The 18,602-nt window shown below is 40.9% G+C and overlaps 1 protein-coding gene across 1 annotated transcript in view; it reads right to left on the reverse strand.

Moving 5' to 3' along the window:
* LOC132596979 (semaphorin-5A-like) overlaps positions 1 to 10,086 on the reverse strand; it is a 267,256-nt gene extending 257,170 nt beyond the window's left edge. Inside the window, exons 1-2 of the mRNA XM_060295387.1 lie at positions 10,057 to 10,086; positions 949 to 1,121 (exon numbers count right to left, since the gene is read on the reverse strand). The gene's annotated coding sequence lies outside the window, so the exon portion shown is untranslated. The remainder of the gene's footprint in view (positions 1 to 948; positions 1,122 to 10,056) is intronic.
* Positions 10,087 to 18,602: the final 8,516 nt, after the last annotated feature.

Raw genomic sequence — 18,602 nt, forward strand, 5'->3', positions numbered from 1 at the left:
AGCAAGAGAGACAGACAATAACCAAACACGTAACTGTTGTCATGATCACAAACAGTGATTCCTGCTAGGAAGGAAACAGAAGGGTAATGGGGTGGAGTAACCCACAAGGCTCCTTAAATGGGATGACCAGGGAAGAAGAAACTGGGGCTGGGCTTTGAGGACTGAGGGATCTGGGGAAGAATGTCTCAGGTGGAAAGGACAGCCTGGGCAAGGGTGCAGAGTCGGAGAGGATGTAGGTGATGGGAGCATGATGCGAAGCAGCTTGGCTGAGTGAGGAACAGGTGGAGAGAGTGGAGAAAGATATGATCCCAGAGGTCCCGGAGCTAGTCATGCAGGGCCTCCAAGGGCCATGGAAGGGAATGAAAATTCTTCTCCTCCCAGAAAATTCAAAGTGTATTTAAGCCTGACAGTGGTACTGGCACTGAAATAATCTGGTTTACTTTCTTTTATCTGATTTAGTTTCTTGTGGTTTTGTTTTTTATAATTAAGGTTGGGCAACCTTACTATTACATTAACATGATTTGCCTTTAATATAGGTAAACAGCTTTTGATACTTTTTATAAAGTGCTTTTTTTTATTGTGGTAAAATACATATAACATAAAATTTTGCATTAGCCATTTTTAATTGTAAAATTCAACAACGTTAATTACATTCACAGTGTTCTGCAATCACCTCCACTATTTCCAAAATGGTTTAACTTTTTAAAAGCTCATCCTGGCTGCCTTGTGGAGAATGGGTTAGAGAGGGACCAGTAGATAGTTTGTATTCCTTATACAAAAGAGCCATGTGGTGCTCTTCTATATATAATTTCTCAGTATTAAATATGTTACATCTTGATTTCTTTAGTTTTTTTTTTAATTCCTTTAGAAATTTGAAAAATCAGCTTCTAAGCACTAAGGAACTGGTGAATCACAGAAAAATAAGATGGTTAACTAAAAATGCCTTACCACAGAGCCGTTGGGAATTGTACCCACAGTGCAGAAGGAAGGTGAGGTGTCCAGACTTCAGGAAATGGTAGGATCATGCCCCAGGAAATCCATGGCCTTTGAAGCACAGAGTGCCCAGCTGAACATGAGGAGAGCCATGGAACTGAAGAGGGCATCTCAGTCGAGTTGCTCAACTGCAGAACAGATGAGAAACCAAATATTTATTCCTCAATGGAAACCCCTTTAATGATGTTAACAGTTTACATCTACCAGCACCTTAATTGAAGCATTTATAATAAGCTCTCCAGAGATCATGAAATAAATAACAGACATTTTATACTCTGACAGAAATATCTGCTTATAGTCATGGATAGACCATGAGCTTCCCTGTGTGTGTGCATGTGTGTGTGTGTGTGTGTGTGTGTGTGTGTGTGTATTGAAAATGTCTGTTTGCAGTTAGTGAACTCCATGCCATTAAACTGCATAACAGTCACAAAATATGAAGTTAATGCCATTCATTGATGCAATTAAAGTCATTGAAATTGTATATGACTTTTATTGCAAATGCATAAATGATCATTATAGGCTTTTCTTCTTTAATAAAGAAATCAACTTAAATATTAATGGAAATAAGACCAAAACAGAGGATTGGTATATACTATTTTCTGTTAATAAATCTCAAATATAGTAAACAGCCCAAAATAATGTGTATCATGAGGAAGAATATGTGTATATTTAGCACTATGTGACCGAAATATTTTCAAGCAGACACCCTGGTGTCATGTAGCTATATGTTGTGAATCCAGCATCCCAAATGCTTTTGGAAGCTCTTTTGGAGGGCTGGAAAATCTTTATTAATTATGTCACCAATAGGTAGTATGTCATTTTGGTTAGAACCAAACACTTCACAACCAAACTGAGTCTATGCCTTGGATCTACCACTTACTATATACGTAAATTAAGCAACTTACTTTCCAGTGTTTCTGAGTATCTTTTTGTAAAATGGGGCTAATAGTATTATCTGTGAGTTAGTATACCTAAAGCATTTAAAAGAATGCCTGGCAAATAATAAATGTCCCATAAGAGTTAGCTATTATTATTATCATTATTATTTACTCCCAACAACTAAATATTAATTTGAAAATAATGAACAGAAAACAGTAGTTCATAAATACGGTTCTGAGATTAGTTGAATAATTAGGAATTTTACAATGATATTTCTTTATTATGTTTATTTTAAAAAATCAATTAGTACTATTGAGTTGCTTTAGTAGGGCTGCTATGACAAAGTACCACAAACTAGGTGGCTTCAACAACAGAAATGTATGGTCTCATAGTTCTGGAAGCTAGGATCCCAGGATCAAGGTGTTGGCAGGGTTGGTTCCTTCTAAGGGCTGTGAGGAAGACTATGCTCCATGCTTCTCTCCGGGCTTTTGGTGGTTTGTTGACAATCTTCGGCATTCCTTGGCTTGTAGAAGCATCATCCTGATCTCCACCTTCATCTTAGCATGAGGTTCTCCCTGTATGTGTGTCTGTCTCCAAGTTCCCCCTTTTATAAGGAAATAATCTCCAAATAAGCTTACATTCTGAATTAGTCTGGGTTAGGACTTCAACATGTGAATTTTTAGGGGACACAATTTAACTGGTGACAACTATGCATTTGTACAATTCTATTTTTTGCTATGATAATTATACTACCTTATTTTTCCAATATGAATATTCCAACTTAATTTGTTATTCATAGACTGCTTATCTCACTTGAAGATATTTTCTTATTTTGCATTATGATTATTTGCTATTTTAATACTTACTAAAACCTCAACAATAAAGTAAAATAGAAGAAAATCAATCCATTTTAGAGTCGTTTGATTCCTTGGTAAATTGTTTGAAAGGTACTAGTAAAAACTGAATTTGAAAATCATGTTTAAATTCAATTATTTATGCCAATATTGTTCCCAACATTATTAATGATCCAGTCTTGATTATAAATTATCAAGTATTTATTCAAGTTGACTAGTTCTTTTAAATTAAGCAGTAACTCTTTTGTGAATAAAAATTCTTTTAAACTTGATCTTTTAAAACAACATTCAGTTTATCCTTGTATTGGTCAGTATTCTCAGAAAAACAGAACCAACAGGATGTGTACATATATATTTATTTCTAACGACTTGGCTCACACAATTTGGGGGGCTGTCAACTATGAAATCTGCAGAGCAGAATAACATTCTGAAGACCCAGGGAAGCGTTGACACTGCAGTCTTAAGTCTGAAGGCAGAATTCCCTCTACCTTGGGTCTTTTTCTCTTAAGAACTTCAGCAGATTAGATGAGATCCACCACTTTATGGATGATAATCTGTTTTAATTAAAGTCTCTGATTTAAGTGTTCACTTCAACTAAAAAATACCTTCATAGGGACATTTAGACTGGTGTTTGACCAAAAACTGGGTACCATGTCCACACTGACATGTAAAATTAACCATCACAATCTTGTCTTATTAAATTCTGTTAAGACTCAAGATGAAGCCATACTGTGTGATTCATACAGACAAGAGTGAAAGCAGTGCTTTCACAGGTTAATAACTGATTACTATCCACCAAAAACGTCCATATCTAGTTTTGATAGCCTCCCCCTCATATGTAACAGTGTCTAATCAACAGAAAAAAAGATAGTTAATAAATTTATCCAAATAATTAGTATAATAGTATTTAACCATTAAATAACCTTATGATATGGGGAAAAGATAACTTTTAATTGAACTATCACAGTGTCTCAGTAAAGTGTATTCATTAAATTTGATCAATGAAAAATATGGAGGCAATATTTAAGTTCAATTAAATTCTCAACACTTCTCCTATTTTGATGGATATAGGTTAATTCTTACCAGCCTAATTTATTTACAAGCCTAACTTATCTTTATAAAACACATGCACAATTGCTGAGCTGAAGATTGTTTTTAATACTGTGCCAGAAAAAGTAACATCTAGCCTCATCTTCTGTACTACCCTGCATACACTGCATGATGTGTTCCAGCTATGGTAAACTACTCGCAATTTGCCAAGTTGAGTCATACCTGGAATATTGCCTGAAATGTCCTCCTCTCACCCCTATCACATCGCCTCCTAAAATTCAGCTCATAAATCACTCACTATCCTTCCTTGGTTTGTCTGGAATCCTAAATTCTTCTTTTGTACTACCATAGTGTGAATGTGAGCATCATATTAAACTGTAATCAGTTATATACTTATCTATCTTTTGCTATATAGTGCTGTTTCAACTTGGCTAAGGCTGTGAACTACATTTCCCAGAATCTCATTTCTTGAGTAGCTCCGGGCTAGAGTTCAAAGGAAGAACTTGAGAAAGATTTGGAAAATGGGAGCCTACTATGTTCCTAATTTATGTTTCATGTCTGGTGAACAGATGTCTCACTTGAATCACCACAGCAGAGAGTTTAAAGCCTCTCCACTAATTCTAGAGTTGAGTCAGTTTCCAGACCCAGAGTCTTTTGAATGAAATGAAGGCCTGATATCCTTGAGGAAGGACGATGCCACACTGCCAGAAATTAATACTGTAGTTGTTCCTCTTACTCATCTCCAAAGGGACCTAAGACTATCCAGCAGGATGACTGTATTTAGGGAAGGGAAATAAACTTTGTAGGAATTATTAGACATTGGCTCTAAAGTGATGCTCATTCTTGTGGACCCAAAATGTCATTATGGTCCACTAGTCAAAGTAAGAGTTTATGGCAGTGATTAATGTAGTTTTGGCTCAGTTACATCTCACAGTGGACCCAGTGAGTCTCCAAATTTATTCTGTGGTTATTTTTCTAATTCCAAAATTCAAAGTTAGAATAAAAATTCTTGGCTCTGGCAGTATTTCTATATTGGTTGCCTCACCTGTGAGAGAGGAGTGAGAACTATTATACTAGAAAAGGTAAAGTTGGAAGGCTTCTACTTACAAAGCAATAAAAGGAATATAAAACTCTTGGAGGATATGTGGAGATTACGGCCTCCATCAAGGACCTAAAGGATGTAGCTCTTGTACAGGAGATTTGGATCTTGGAAAATGACAATGGAGCATCATAAACTTAATCATATGGTAACTCCAATTGCAGATGCTGTTCAATTGTGATTCCTTTACTGAAGCAATGAACACATGCCCTGTTACCAGGTATGTGACTAATAATGTGGTGAATGCTTTTATGGCCATACCTTTTAATAAATGGTACTAAAACCAGTTTACTTTCAGCTGGCAGGGTCAGCAAAACGTATCAACTCTGCAGCTCTGTATAATAATCTAATTCACAAGGAACTTGACAACCTCCATAATCCACAGTACATTATGCTGGCCTTCTACATCAATAATATCATGTTAATTAGATATGGCGAGCAAAATCGAGCAAATATTCTCGATACATTGACTAGATAAATACATGCTAGAGATGGGAAACAATCAATTAAAGACACAAGGCCTTGCTACTTCGGTAAAATGTCTACAGGTCCAATGTTCTGGGGGTATTTTAAGATATCTCTTCCAAAGTGAAGGCCTCTTTGAATTTGTAGTGTGTTTCTTTGACCTATTTAACAAGAAATCTAAAAGGCTATCAGTTTTGAATGAGGACCAGAGCAAAATAATGCTCTGCAATATGTCCAGGCTGCCATACGAATTAATCTGCCACTGGGGCCTCATGATCCGGTAGATCTAAAAGCGCTTGAAGTATTTATGGCAGACAGGGATGCTATACAGAGCCTTTGGAAGGTCTCTACAGAATCACATTGCAAACTTTTAGGATTTTGACCAAAGCTCTGCCATCTTCCACAGATGCGTTCTCTTTTGATAGCTTCTGGCTCACCACTACACCTAGTAGACAGAACATCTAAAAGCCACCAAGTACCCGTTGAACTTGATCTGCCCTTCAAGAACTGGGAGATGTCTAAGCCACCAGGTAAGAAAGCTGAGTGTGCATAGTAGCACTCTGTCATCAAGCCGATGCTTTATATATGAGATTCGGCTCCAGCAGGGCCTGAAGATAAAAGTAAAACAAAATGAGAGATTCAGACTTGCATGGTTCCTTCTGCTGCACTGTCTTTTCTCTCTGAACCCAGATAGGGTCATGTGGTAACTTCTTTGCGATTTGTTGATGGAGGAAGAAAAATTTACAGTGAGTCTGTGTAATATGCTGGTACCACCTGAAAGCAGATCGCTACAGCACTGATCCCCACCCTGGGGTACCCTCAGTAGCCCTTCTCTTCAGGGACTATGAAGGATTGTGATGAATGGAAACCCCTTCAGTGGGCAGAATTTCAAGTGATGCCCCGGTTGTTCATTTGTCCTGGAGGGGGAGATTTTCAGATGTACATATCCACACTGACTCATGAGCAGTTGCTAATTGGCTGGCTGGGTGGTCAGGAATTCAAAGCAACAGAATTGGGAAATGAGTGACAAAGAGGTCCTTGGCTAGACCTTTCTGAGTGGTCACAGCATGAAGATATTTTTGTCCCATTGTAAACACTATGAAAGAAATGCAGAAGGTAGGATGGAGTATGTAGAAGGGTTTAAATCAGTAATTCTTAAGCTTTGGGGTAGGGGTTGGGGAGGTCACAGATTCTTTTAAAAATGTGATGTATAGAGCTTCTCTCCAGAAAACACACTTAACTGTACACTTTCTGGAGGTTCATGAATCTTCTAACACAAACCATATCTACAAACCTCTTTGACCTGAGGTCAAGAAAACCTCTTTTAAATAGTACAGACCTGTGAACAATTGGAAATCAACTAATTACAAGATTTCAACGGGAAAGGAAAATTCGTTGAAGCCTAATCCCCAAGTAAGCATCATGGTTAACTGGATACTTTAACAAATCAGAATTTATCCAATCTATCTTCCCACTCAGTCTATTTTATTGTTTGCCTGGTTCACTCTCTTTAACTAAAGAACCACAAAATTTTGTAAATGATCTTAGAGATCAACTAACCTAACTTCTCTTGCTCTGGATTTTATTGATAAAGAAACAGACACAAAAGATGAGGTGAATTACAAGATGATACGATAGAAAATCATAAAAATAAAAATTATAATATGTACAGTGTACTTACTTTCTCTGTGCCAGACACTGTTCTAAGCGTTTTACGTGCATTGAATCAGCTAATTCTCACACAACCCTAAAACTGTCATCTCCAAGGAAACTGAGGCTTGAGAAGTCAGTTGAGTTGTCACAAGTCACACAGCTGGTATGTGACGAAAGTTCTTGATACAGGGTCTGACACAGATAGGAATTAAGTGAATAATTAATAGCAATTTCTTTTCCTTTTCTTTCTCAAGAGAACTATTTAATGACAGAGGACTAGAACTAAATTTTTCTAGCTCCAGAGCCTTTTCTACCCACAACTCATACTCTTCCCTTCCATGCCTTCTCCTCTCCTGTCCCCAAACCTGACCATAATTAGAAAACAGAGGATCTATAGTTGACTAAATGCAATTGAATTCCTTTTTTTGACCTAAGTCTCCCTTGAGTCCAATCCTACAAGAAGTTTACTTGAATTAAGTTCCTTTTCACGTCCTTGTATTTTCATTTCACTGAAATTTTACCTGAATTAAGTTCCTTTTCACTTCCTTGTATTTTTATTTCACTGAAATTTCACATTAATATAAAATTTCACATTAATATAAAATTCTTTTATCTTACTAAAGTAATTTCTGCATATTTCATATATCAATAAATTAATATTTACAATAAATATAGATGTATAAATCTATATTTATTAATATAAATCTCTAAATTATTGTAGTCTATTTTTATTGTTTTCTCAGTATACACTCCCCTTAACTGAGATTCAGCCATCTGACATATTTATGTAGACTTGAAAGCCTCTGAGATATTATTTGGTTCTTCATTAAAAAAAACATATAATCAGAGGTAATGTCTGATCAAGAATCACTAGGGCACTGCACACTTGGCTTATTAATTCAGGACTCAGGCTAGAAACTATCAACTGAGAGATGTTATTTATCTTACTTTTAAAAGTTGATTGTTGATCCACTTTTTCATCACAGAGTATTCTATAAAATGACACCATATCCTTTGCAGTAAATTCTTCTAAGTTTCCACTCTGTATTCCCAGTGCTGCACGAGCTGGAACGTGGGTGTTTAATTATACTGTTTCCCACACAGAGACTGTGACTATCCATGAATCCTTTTAAGCCAATTTCAGCATTCTGCATTTAAACTTACAAACAAGTTTCTTTAGGGATGCACATGTAACACAGCAGAGCTTACAAAGCAGTCACCAAACCAGTATTTGACAGTTTTTTGTTGTTGTTGTTGTTGTTTTTGCGGGCCTCTCACTGTTGTGGCCTCTCCCGTTGCGGAGCACAGGCTCCGGACGCGCAGGCTCAGCGGTCATGGCTCATGGGCCCAGCCGCTCCGCAGCACGTGGGATCTTCCCGGACCGGGGCACGAACCCATGTCCCCTGCATCGACAGGCGGACTCTCAACCACTGCGCCACCAGGGAAGCCCTTGACAGTTTTTAGGATTAAAAATTAAATTATAAAGCATCAAAGATGTTATTCTCCAGTATTCCTTTTTCTTCCATTTCGAAAATTTGTTGCAAAATCCCTGCTGTAGGTATCAAGCAGTTCCTCTGAGGAATTTTTTTTTTTTTTTTAGTCTACTGTAAGACATCTATTCATCCACACTTTCACTCTTTTTTGTTCACTCTATCCCAACTGTATACTTGCGAAAACAGTAGCACACCAACTAGACAAGCTCATTTCCATTTTCTGCACTGGAACTTTTTTAGCAGCTGTGCAAAATCTGAGCCTGAAAGATGTTGGGTGTAAAGAACCATGGACACAGTGTACCTTGCAACCATGATTCATAGGTTAATTTTCAGAGCAGCCAGAGGTCCACATGTGGAAAGATCAGATGAATAAAGAAGATTCCTCTACAGGAGTTATCAAAATCATGTCATTCCCACGTCCCTACATTTTTAAAAGAATACAAATACAATACAAATACAAATATTTTAAATACTGGAAAAGACACTCATTTGAGAACATGCCTCACTCAACAAAAATTATCAGTGTTTATGAAAATAAAAGATCTTAAAAATGTATCAAAGTGTCTGAACTAACTTATAAGCACCAGGACACGACACAAGGGACTTGATCCCTATGTCCTAAAGCCTAGAAAAGTGACTGGTACCTAACAGTAATAGTAACTTTGGAACATTTACAAGGTATCAGGCACAGGTCTACTCGTTCCAAGTATTAACAATCCTTATCCACCGCCAGGGAACCACCACCCTCGGTTTCGAGATGAGAACTGAAGCAAGAGGAGAGTTCACCCACTCAAACAAGGCAGTAGCAGATGGGTTCAAACTCAGGCCGTGTGTCTTTAGAGACTGAACGTTTCATATTTGTTGAACAAATGAATGCTGTTAGTTAAGATCAAATTTTTTTTAAAAAAGGACGAGAAGGAACAGGGAGGGAGGGAGGAAAGGAAGGAAGGAAGGAAGGGAGGGAGGGAGGGAGGGAGGGAGGGATGGAGGAAGGAAGGGAGGGAGGGAGGGAGGGAGGGAGGGAGGGGAGAGGGGAAGGAAGGAAGGAAGGGAGGGAGGGAGGAAGGAAGGGAGGGAGGGGGAGGAAGGAAGGAAGGAAGGAAGGAAGGAAGGAAGGAAGGAAGGGAGGGAGGAAGGGAGGGAGGAAGGGAGGGAGGGAGGAAGGAAGCAAGGAAGGGAGGAAGTAAGGAAGGGAGGGAGGGAGGGAGGAAGGGAGGGAGAAAACCCAAGGGGAAGATGTTTTACGAATTCTTTGGATAAAATGGTCGAATTTCGGATAGGTCAAGGCAGGCAGGGGCGGCCTCCTGAGATAAGTCTCCTCGGAAACCAGGGTCATGTCTGTCTGAGGAAGAAAAAGCTCTGCCTCAGCAAATAGGAGGAAAAAAAGAAAGAAGTAGTAAAATAAAGGACAATGAGTGGGTAAGAGGCGGAGAGGCCTGGCCTGACCTAAACACCCCACTGGACTACATGGGGGTGTGTCAGGAACTCAAAGGAGAGGGGACCCCAGCGGCCGCGTCGCTCCCATTGAAGAAAGGACCTTGCATCCCACGGGCCGGACGTCCCAGGTCACCTGCGCTCGCACCCCGGGCGGCCGGACACCTGGACCCGAGGAGAAGCCTCAGCCATCATCCAAGTCTTCAAGCTGACAGACCCGCTCCTACCAATGCCTGGGGGCGGGGCGGCCGCCCAGGCACCGCCCACATGCCGGGCGCACTGTGATTGGCCCCAGCGCTGCCACAGGCACAGCTTCCTATTGGTCGTGAGCGCGGGCGCAGCTGGAGGAGGCGCAGCCGGCGCAGTCGCCGCTTTCCCGGGGCGTCCAGGCTGGGCGTGCTCACGTGCGGACCTGTTTTCCTTTTCTCCCCGATGCGTGCGACCCCCCCAGCATGGGCCCGAGGTTGAGCGGCTCGGGGTTGGCGAGGGCACCGGCTTCCCCGCCCCCGCGTCCCTTCCCCGCCCGGGCTGGCCGCGCGCGGGTCGGTCAGGACCCCGGCCCCTCGTGGCTGCGGGCGGCGCGCGCGGAGGGCGGGCTGCGCCGGGGACTCGGCCTTGAGGCCTCCCACTGCCTCTGGGAGCGGGTCCCCGGTGGCGCCGTGGCGTTTGCACAGCGGAGCCGGTCCCGCAGGTCCCTGTGGGCCCTTCCTCTGTCGGCGTCTTGGTTCGGAACACTTTTCTAGACGGGGTCAAAGGGCACATCGGGGCGCAGGGTCAGGAGAGCGTGTCCGGATGGGGCGCCGGAGCGTCAGGAATGTTGGGAGTGCGGACCCGGCCGGACGCTGGCTCATGCTCCGCTGTTTCTCCGCCGGGCCTTGCCCTGCGGTTGCCGGCGAGCCGCCCCCGAGAAATGCGGGGTGCAGTAGCGGCTCTACGAGGTCGTTATGGGGCTGAGGGGCTCATGCTCTGAAGCTCCTAGGACCGTGCGTGGCTCCTGGGAAGTGCTCCAAGTTGTCAGCTGTCCTAAGGAACAGTGTGTTTATCATCACATTTTCCCAATACACGGTGATCCCTAACTGTGTTTTGCCTTTTCTGTATTATCTGGGGGGAGTTAGAGTGTCATTCATGCATTTAACAAATAAGTATTGACATTTAATGTCATTCATTCATTTAACAAATTTGTACCTGCTGTTTGGCCAGTGCTGGTCTGATGCCTGGGAACAGAGTTGAGGTAGATATATTTAGCGAATTTACTTTTTAATATGTTGTCTAACATGATTATTTTACTAATTACTTTCTTTAAGGTTTAGTTTGCTTTTAGTCAGATGTAATTGTCCAGTGGAGCATAAATTTGATTTTAATTCTCAGCAGTCCAAAAGCCTAAATTAACGGTTTGAGTTTTAGTTTAAATCTTTCTTTATGATCCTTTCCTGACAGTTCCCCTAGATGTAGATACCGTGTAATGAGTGTCAGAGTTCTAGGAATGAATTTTATTTTACTCTTGGTAATCTCCTGTGGAAAAGCATAAATGTTTGAGTGTACTGGAATGTTTTTCAATAATATGCTCTTTTTGAGTATACTTATTGTGTATGACAGTTAGTTTGCTCGGCACTAGAATGAAAGGTCCATCAAGAAACCTTCAATTGTACTTGAATTTTTTTTTTTTTCTTTCTGGAAAGAGCAAGAACAACAAGAAAACCTGTTTTGTAAGCTACACCATGTTGCAATCACTAATTGCATTTAGCAGATAAATATTGTTATTTTCCCCACTTTAAAGATGAGTCCTCTAAGACCGGGTCAGTTTAGTAGCTTGCTCAAAGTTACACATCTCATGCATGGCACATTCCAGGGTTCAAACCCATGGAGTCTGGATTCTGACTTTGAAATCGGCGCTTCTGAATTAGGGATTAATTTCTCTATTACTCCTAGTTTAATGGTGAAGTTTCTCTCTTTTTAAAATAATTTAGAGTTAATCTCATTAACTCTAGTCACAAGTCTAATTTAGCACATCTTCAGCAGAGTAGGTACAGATTTATCTTACTCTTGAATTTTTGTGCCACAGTATGTCTTGCTTGTCTTCTTTTGTGAATGACGGGACATTTCTTCATTTACAAAAGAAGGACATTTTCCTGTTGTTAAATATGGCCCTTTTGGCCCTTCCTTCATCATATACGCTCTGAAGGACCAAAAGCATCTCAGAGGAAAGGTAGATAAATCTAGTATATTTTTACTAAAACAAAATTTTATTTGCATTTTTATGTGGATATTGTTGCAGTCTTCCAGAGTTGAGAAACTTGATATCTTGCAAGTCTGTTAACTGTTTAACAGTAAATTTCATTTTTATTTTTATGTTATGTAGCCTATAGCAATCAAAGTCTCCTCATTGCTTTACAGACATGCTATATGATGACAATTTTTCTTTTTTTTTTTTTCCGGTACGCAGGCCTCTCACTGTTGTGGCCTGTCCCGCTGCGGAGCACAGGCTCCGGACGCGCAGGCTCAGCGGCCATGGCTCACCGACCCAGCCGCTCCACGGCACGTGGGATCCTCCCGGACCGGGGCACGAACCTGCGTCCCCTGCATCGGCAGGCGGACTCCCAACCACTGTGCCACCAGGGAAGCCCCTATGATGACAATTTTTAAATCTTTCTTAGAGGAATGGCCATTTGTGACCTTGTGTTTATGTCCTCTTTTAGAGAGGAATTGTTTCTTGAGTCTTTGGAACACCCTCACCTAGCGGTGTAGAATCTTGGTAGGTGTTCATATAAACACCTTCATCTGGTGCCTGATTCTTAACTAGAGCAACCCATCAGAATCTCCATGGGACCCTTTACACACGACATGTCTAAGTCCTACTTTCTTCCTAGAGTCCAATTCAGTAACTTTACTGAGGGAACCCAAGCGCCGTCAGTGGGTTATTTTGATACGGATTGAGGACCATTTGTGTAAATTTGCTGCATGCTTTTTTTTTTGCTAATCACATGACTCTGAATCCATGCTAAATTTTGCAAATCACGTGAAGTAGCATTACTACTAAGCTTTAGCATTAGTAAGCATTGGACTGGGATTTAAGATTGTTTATGAACTTACAAGTTTGTTGCCAAAGGTTATTGGAAAAAATCCCTGAAGGAGAGAGAGAGGATGGTAGTAAATCCAGGCTTATAAGTAGATGTACACATGCCTGTGGTGATCTAATGACCCCACCCTACACGCTTGGCCAGTCAAGCTTCTGCAGAAGTTACTGCCCAGGGCTACCAAAGACCTATAGAGCAGTTTCATGTTCTAAATCGAGCTCTTTGTCTTTAGACTTTCACATTATACTGTTTCAGACAGTTCAGGCTACAGTAACTAGCAGAGGCTTTTATACCACAAAATGACTTGTGAGCCACTATAATTAGCAGCCGTGGTACTTCAAAACTTATCCCACCAATACTCCTACAACACGGAAGTCAAGAAAAGAGTGTCTCAAAGGAGGAGAGTAGTCAACTGTGTTGAATGCTGCAAAGAAATTGGATTTAGCAACTGGTGACCTTGGGGAGGCCAGTTTCAGTGGGGCAGGAATAGAACCACAAAGGGGTTGAGGACAAGGTGAATAATACAAAGAACTTAAAAAATATATATTTTGCTATGACATGCCAGGTTTGAATCAAATCCATTAATTCACTGCATACTAAATGCCAGGCACTGTTAGGATGTTGGGTGACACAGGACGAACATGATACATGCCCTACCCTCAGGGACTTACTAACTGTTGGGAAAGTCACAAGAATACTTAGGACAGTAAGTGTTTTGTAAGGGGCTATCAGAGCACCCCGGGGGCGGGGGACTTCACCCTGTCTTGTGAGTTAAGTGAGTTCAGACATGTAAGCCACTTAGAAAAGGACCAGGCACATAGTAAGTCCTCAATGTGTCATTAATAACAATAGCAACATATACATAGAACATATTATATGTTAGCATAAATGAGTTGTAACTCACTTAATCTTTACACCATTCGTAATCAATATTATTCCCATTTACAGACAAAGAAACTGAGGCATAGAGAGAAAAGTGCCAAACGTCTCACAGCCCTTTAGTGTCAAAGCCAGTATTTGTCTCTGTGCAGTCTGATTTCAGTCAGGGTAACTTAACCCACTAAGCTATGCTGCCTCTTTGTGAGGGTGTATGTGTAAATGTAATAGCTAATGGCATTTCCTGGAGATGCATCCAAGCTGAGATCTAAAGCCCAATGAAATGGCTGCGGGTGGAGACAGTCCAAGCCGAGGGGCAAAAGTGACAAAGGCTTAGAGGTGTGAAGAAGAGCTTGGTACTTTCAGGATGAGTAAGTCCTGAAGTGTGCCCAGAGAAATGAGACAGGAAATGAGCACAGGTTAGCAAGACCCAGGTCCTGAAAGTCCTTCGACGCCTGTTAAAGAGTTTAGTTTTACTCTGGGGCAATAGGGAGGAAGCATTTGAAAGACTTTAACTGTGGAAGGACTTGACCAAATTTGCATTTAAAACCGTCACCCTGACTGCAGGCCTGAGGTTAAGTGCCCGGAGATGAGTCCGGGGGAGGAACTGGTTAGGAAATGTTCAGTTTTCCAAAGAAAGAACCGAAGGGGTGATCTGGTGACTTAGCACAGGGGAGAGAGTTTAGTGAACTAGGGGGATTTGGTAAGAAATTTGTTGTAAAAAATTCTGCACCCTGGGTTTCCCTGGTGGCGCAGTGGTTGAGAGTCCGCCTGCCGATGCAGGGGACGCGGGTTCGTGCCCCGGTCCGGGAAGATCCCACATGCCGCGGAGCGGCTGGGCCCTGTGAGCCTTGGCCGCTGAGCCTGCGCGTCCGGAGCCTGTGCTCCGCAGCAGGAGAGGCCACAACAGTGAGAGGCCTGCGTACCGCAAAAAAAAAAAAAAAAATTCTGCACCCTAAATTATTAGTCTTTATTTTTTCTTTCTCCCTTTTCTTCCTTTCTTCCTTCCTTCCTTCTCCTCCCTCCCTCCCTTTTTCTTTTCTTTCTTTCTTTCCTTCTTTTTTCTAGACGTGATAAATAGCCAAGGATTTAAGTGGTGAATAGCTGGAGCTAAAAACCTGTGAGCATTGAAAATTGTTGACTACTTAAAGCAAAGGGAAACAGTATCTTCAGGACTTCGGGTCAATAAAATCAAAAATGAAAAGAAGAGAAGGTCTTTTTTGGCTGAAAACTCTGAAAGACCATTTTTTTTCTGAAGCTACAACTTCATTTTTTAACATTTCCATTTTTGTGGAAGGGGGTGGGTAAACACTTAACAACAAAAAAGAAACCCTCCTGATTTGATATTGCATCTGCCGTCTCCTCCCTTCCTGTGCCTGTGACCCTCCCCAAACCGGTCTAAGGCTCACTGATTCTGAAAGGCGTGAACCTCCTTGACTCTGATGGATGTGCTGATAGTACAGTGACTGCAACACAAAGAAACCAGATAGCAAACAGGTCGATTCTGCCTTTCTATGTGACAACTTAAAGGGGTTTTTTGTTGTTGTTGTTTGTTTTCTAAGTTAAAAAAAATATTAACTGCAAGTTGTAAATTTTGGTTTAGAGAGTACAAATTTTAGTTCGAAAATGAAATATTTTTCTAAATTTGTATAAGAAGTTTAAACTGAGACTTACTTTTCCTTTTTGTTATTCTAAACACTAATGAATGAATCAAGTTACTGCATGATTATTACTATTACCAAGTATTGCATTGATTATACTTTTGTTTATCCTGAAGAGAGTGTTAAATCACATGCTCTGGGGACCAGATACGTTAGATTTTTGGTTAAGAGTTTGATATGATATCGCTTATATGTGGAATCTAAAAAAAAATGATACAAATGAACTTATTTACCCAACAGAAACAGGCTCACAGACTTAGAGAACAAACTTATGCTTACCAGGGGAAGGGTGGTGGGGAGGGATAGATTGGGAGTTTGGGATTGACATGTACACACTGCTATATTTAAAATAGATAACCAACCAACAAACAAAGAAAGTGCCATCAGAGCAAATTCAGATTCTGCCACATTGTGGCAGACCTTGGGCAAGTGATTTACCTCCCAAACCCAGGGTTTATCATCTGTGAAATGCGAATTATCCTAGTTCCTGTCTCATAAGGTTATTGAGAAGTAAAATTGTCCCAGCACATAGAAAAAAGAAAAGCCATTGCCTATAGGAAGTTCAGGTCTTCTGAGCAGGAGCTGTCTTTACTCCTTGCTTGGCACCCTGTAAATAAACCCCCTACTTTGCTGAAAAAACAGAGTTTGGGGAGAGGAGGAAGTAGCAAATGAGACTGAGAAGAATGGCCAGTTAGGAAACTCAAGAGTATGATGCACTAGAGAACCATAAAGTGTTTCAGGGAGAACGTTAGCGGCATCTGGGTGCATCACTGTGATAGGTGTAAGAGGCAAACTGAGAAGTATCTATAGGATTTAACAACACTCAGGTCACAGTGACCGACAAGCAATTATAGTGGAGTGGAGGGCACAAAGCCTGACTAGAATGGTTGTAAAAAAAGCCACCAGGGGGAGAATGGGAGTCCGTGGCTATTAACATACAATCCACTTGTATGCGTGAATTCAAGACACTGAAAGTAGATAAACAGATCTTTAAACTTAGAGAGTTTAATAAAAAGAATAGTGGGATAAAGAAGAAGGAAGGAAATGAGGGAAAATTAAGCAGAGTAGAAAAAAATTTAAGTTAATCATTAAAATCCAAATCTAAGTTCTTTGAAATGATGAATAAAGACAATGAAGGAAAAGAAGAGAAATAAGCATCATGGTGGGAAATATTATCCAATGGGGGTTCTGCTGCTGTAGCAAAGGAAAGACTCCTTTAATCAGAATACCAGCAATCTGGGGAGGTGGTAGACTCAACGTCCCCACAAAAGTATCTCCAAAGATTCTGCTCGGCCATGAACCTTTTAAAGGGAAGGAGGGAAGTAATCCCAGTTAATCACTGAGATAGGGTCAGGGTTGTCATCATACCCAGCTGTGTGCAGGCTTGTGGACTCCTCATGATTCCGCTGTAGACGTTATCTTGTTCACACAGCTTGGTCATACAGTTTGTTCAGGAGTTTACTGAGGGGAAGCTAGGGAAGAGATCTGGTCATTGGTTAATTACTTAATCTTCATTTCTACTTCTTTGATCCAAGGAAAGAACCGACAAATTAAGCAAGGTATTGTGTGATTAAAAGATTTAAAAGGTGTGCCAGAGATGAGTAGAGCATGAGGGGTGCCTGTTTTAAAAGCTAGTTACGGGCTTCCCTGGTGGCGCAGTGGTTGAGAGTCCGCCTGCCGATGCAGGGGACATGGGATCGTGCCCGGCTCTGGGAAGATCCCACATGCCGCGGAGCGGCTGGGGCCGTGAGCCATGGCCGCTGAGCCTGCGCGTCCGGAGCCTGTGCTCCACAACGGGAGGGGCCACAGCAGTGAGAGGCCCGCGTACCGCAAAAAAAAAAAAAAGCTAGTTACAATATAGCTTTGCTAAAGTGACGCGAAAGTGACGCGAGACAGAAGGGCTTCCTGCGGAGGGCGGTTTCCTGCTAAGAGCTGCTTACAGAAAGGGGGACATAACTGTGTGTGTTTTAGTTTCTACATATATGAGAATTTTTTTGTGTATATTATGTTATTAACCGCTAATTTAATTAAAATTTTTTTCAGAGCATGTAGTGTATATAATATCAATTGTCCAAATTCTGTGGTAACTTTATCTAGGTCTAGTTTATGTTTAGTCTTTTTTTAAAGTTTCATGTGTGTTTATGAAGAATATTTATTCACGATTTGTCAAGTGGACAATTTTATATAATATATGTATATATGTGTATATATGTATATATACACCCTTATTAAGTCAAACATTAATTATATTTTTTAAATCTGTAATTCGTCTAATTTTTGGATTACTTAACCTAAAATTATTAAAATACATATGTTATATTTCTGCCTATAATGATGTCTGTACCCTTTTTTCTCTGTAGTTTTGTCTGTTGACCTTCTGAGAGCATCTCTGACACTAGTTTAACCCTCGGGGAAACACTGCATTTGTTCACTCCCCCTACACTCTTATAAGGTTTAAGCTCACTTTTCTATTTTTCTTTCATGAAGGAAACTGGGAGTGGTCATGACAAGAGCCTTCTTTCACTTATGGCAAGTTTAGAGTGATAGATTGAATTACTGGTCCCAATTCTCTGCTTTGGAGAATGGCCTCACGATAGGCAGAGTGCACTTGCACACTCCTTGACTTTAGGCTTGTCCAAGTGACTTGCATTGGTCAGTAGGGTAGTAGTAGATTTGATGCAAATGGAGGTTTGAATGGTACTTGTGTGGAGCTTGCCCTCTTAAGCTCAAACAATCTGCCATGAAACGAGTATATCCCAGGCAGCCACTGACATTCAGCCTAGCCCCCAGAATGAGACACATGTCACAGACCAGATGCTGTGAGCATTAGCTGGTCCAAGAAGGATGAGAGGTACGTGAAATGAAATTGAACCTTAACTTCAGCATGGATCCTAGAACCCAGAACCTGGATAGAGTTCAGTCTTCCCTGGCCAAGTGAAGTCAATTCATGAATCAATGAGATGAGAATAAATAATTGTTATTTGAAGCCACCGAAATTGGGTGGTTTGTTACATATTGCAGTTGTGCCTATACCTGGCTAATATGCCCAGCAAATCATTAAAATATGTTTT

This window comes from Globicephala melas, chromosome 3 (genome assembly GCF_963455315.2).
Source record: "Globicephala melas chromosome 3, mGloMel1.2, whole genome shotgun sequence".
Lineage (NCBI taxonomy): Eukaryota > Metazoa > Chordata > Mammalia > Artiodactyla > Delphinidae > Globicephala > Globicephala melas.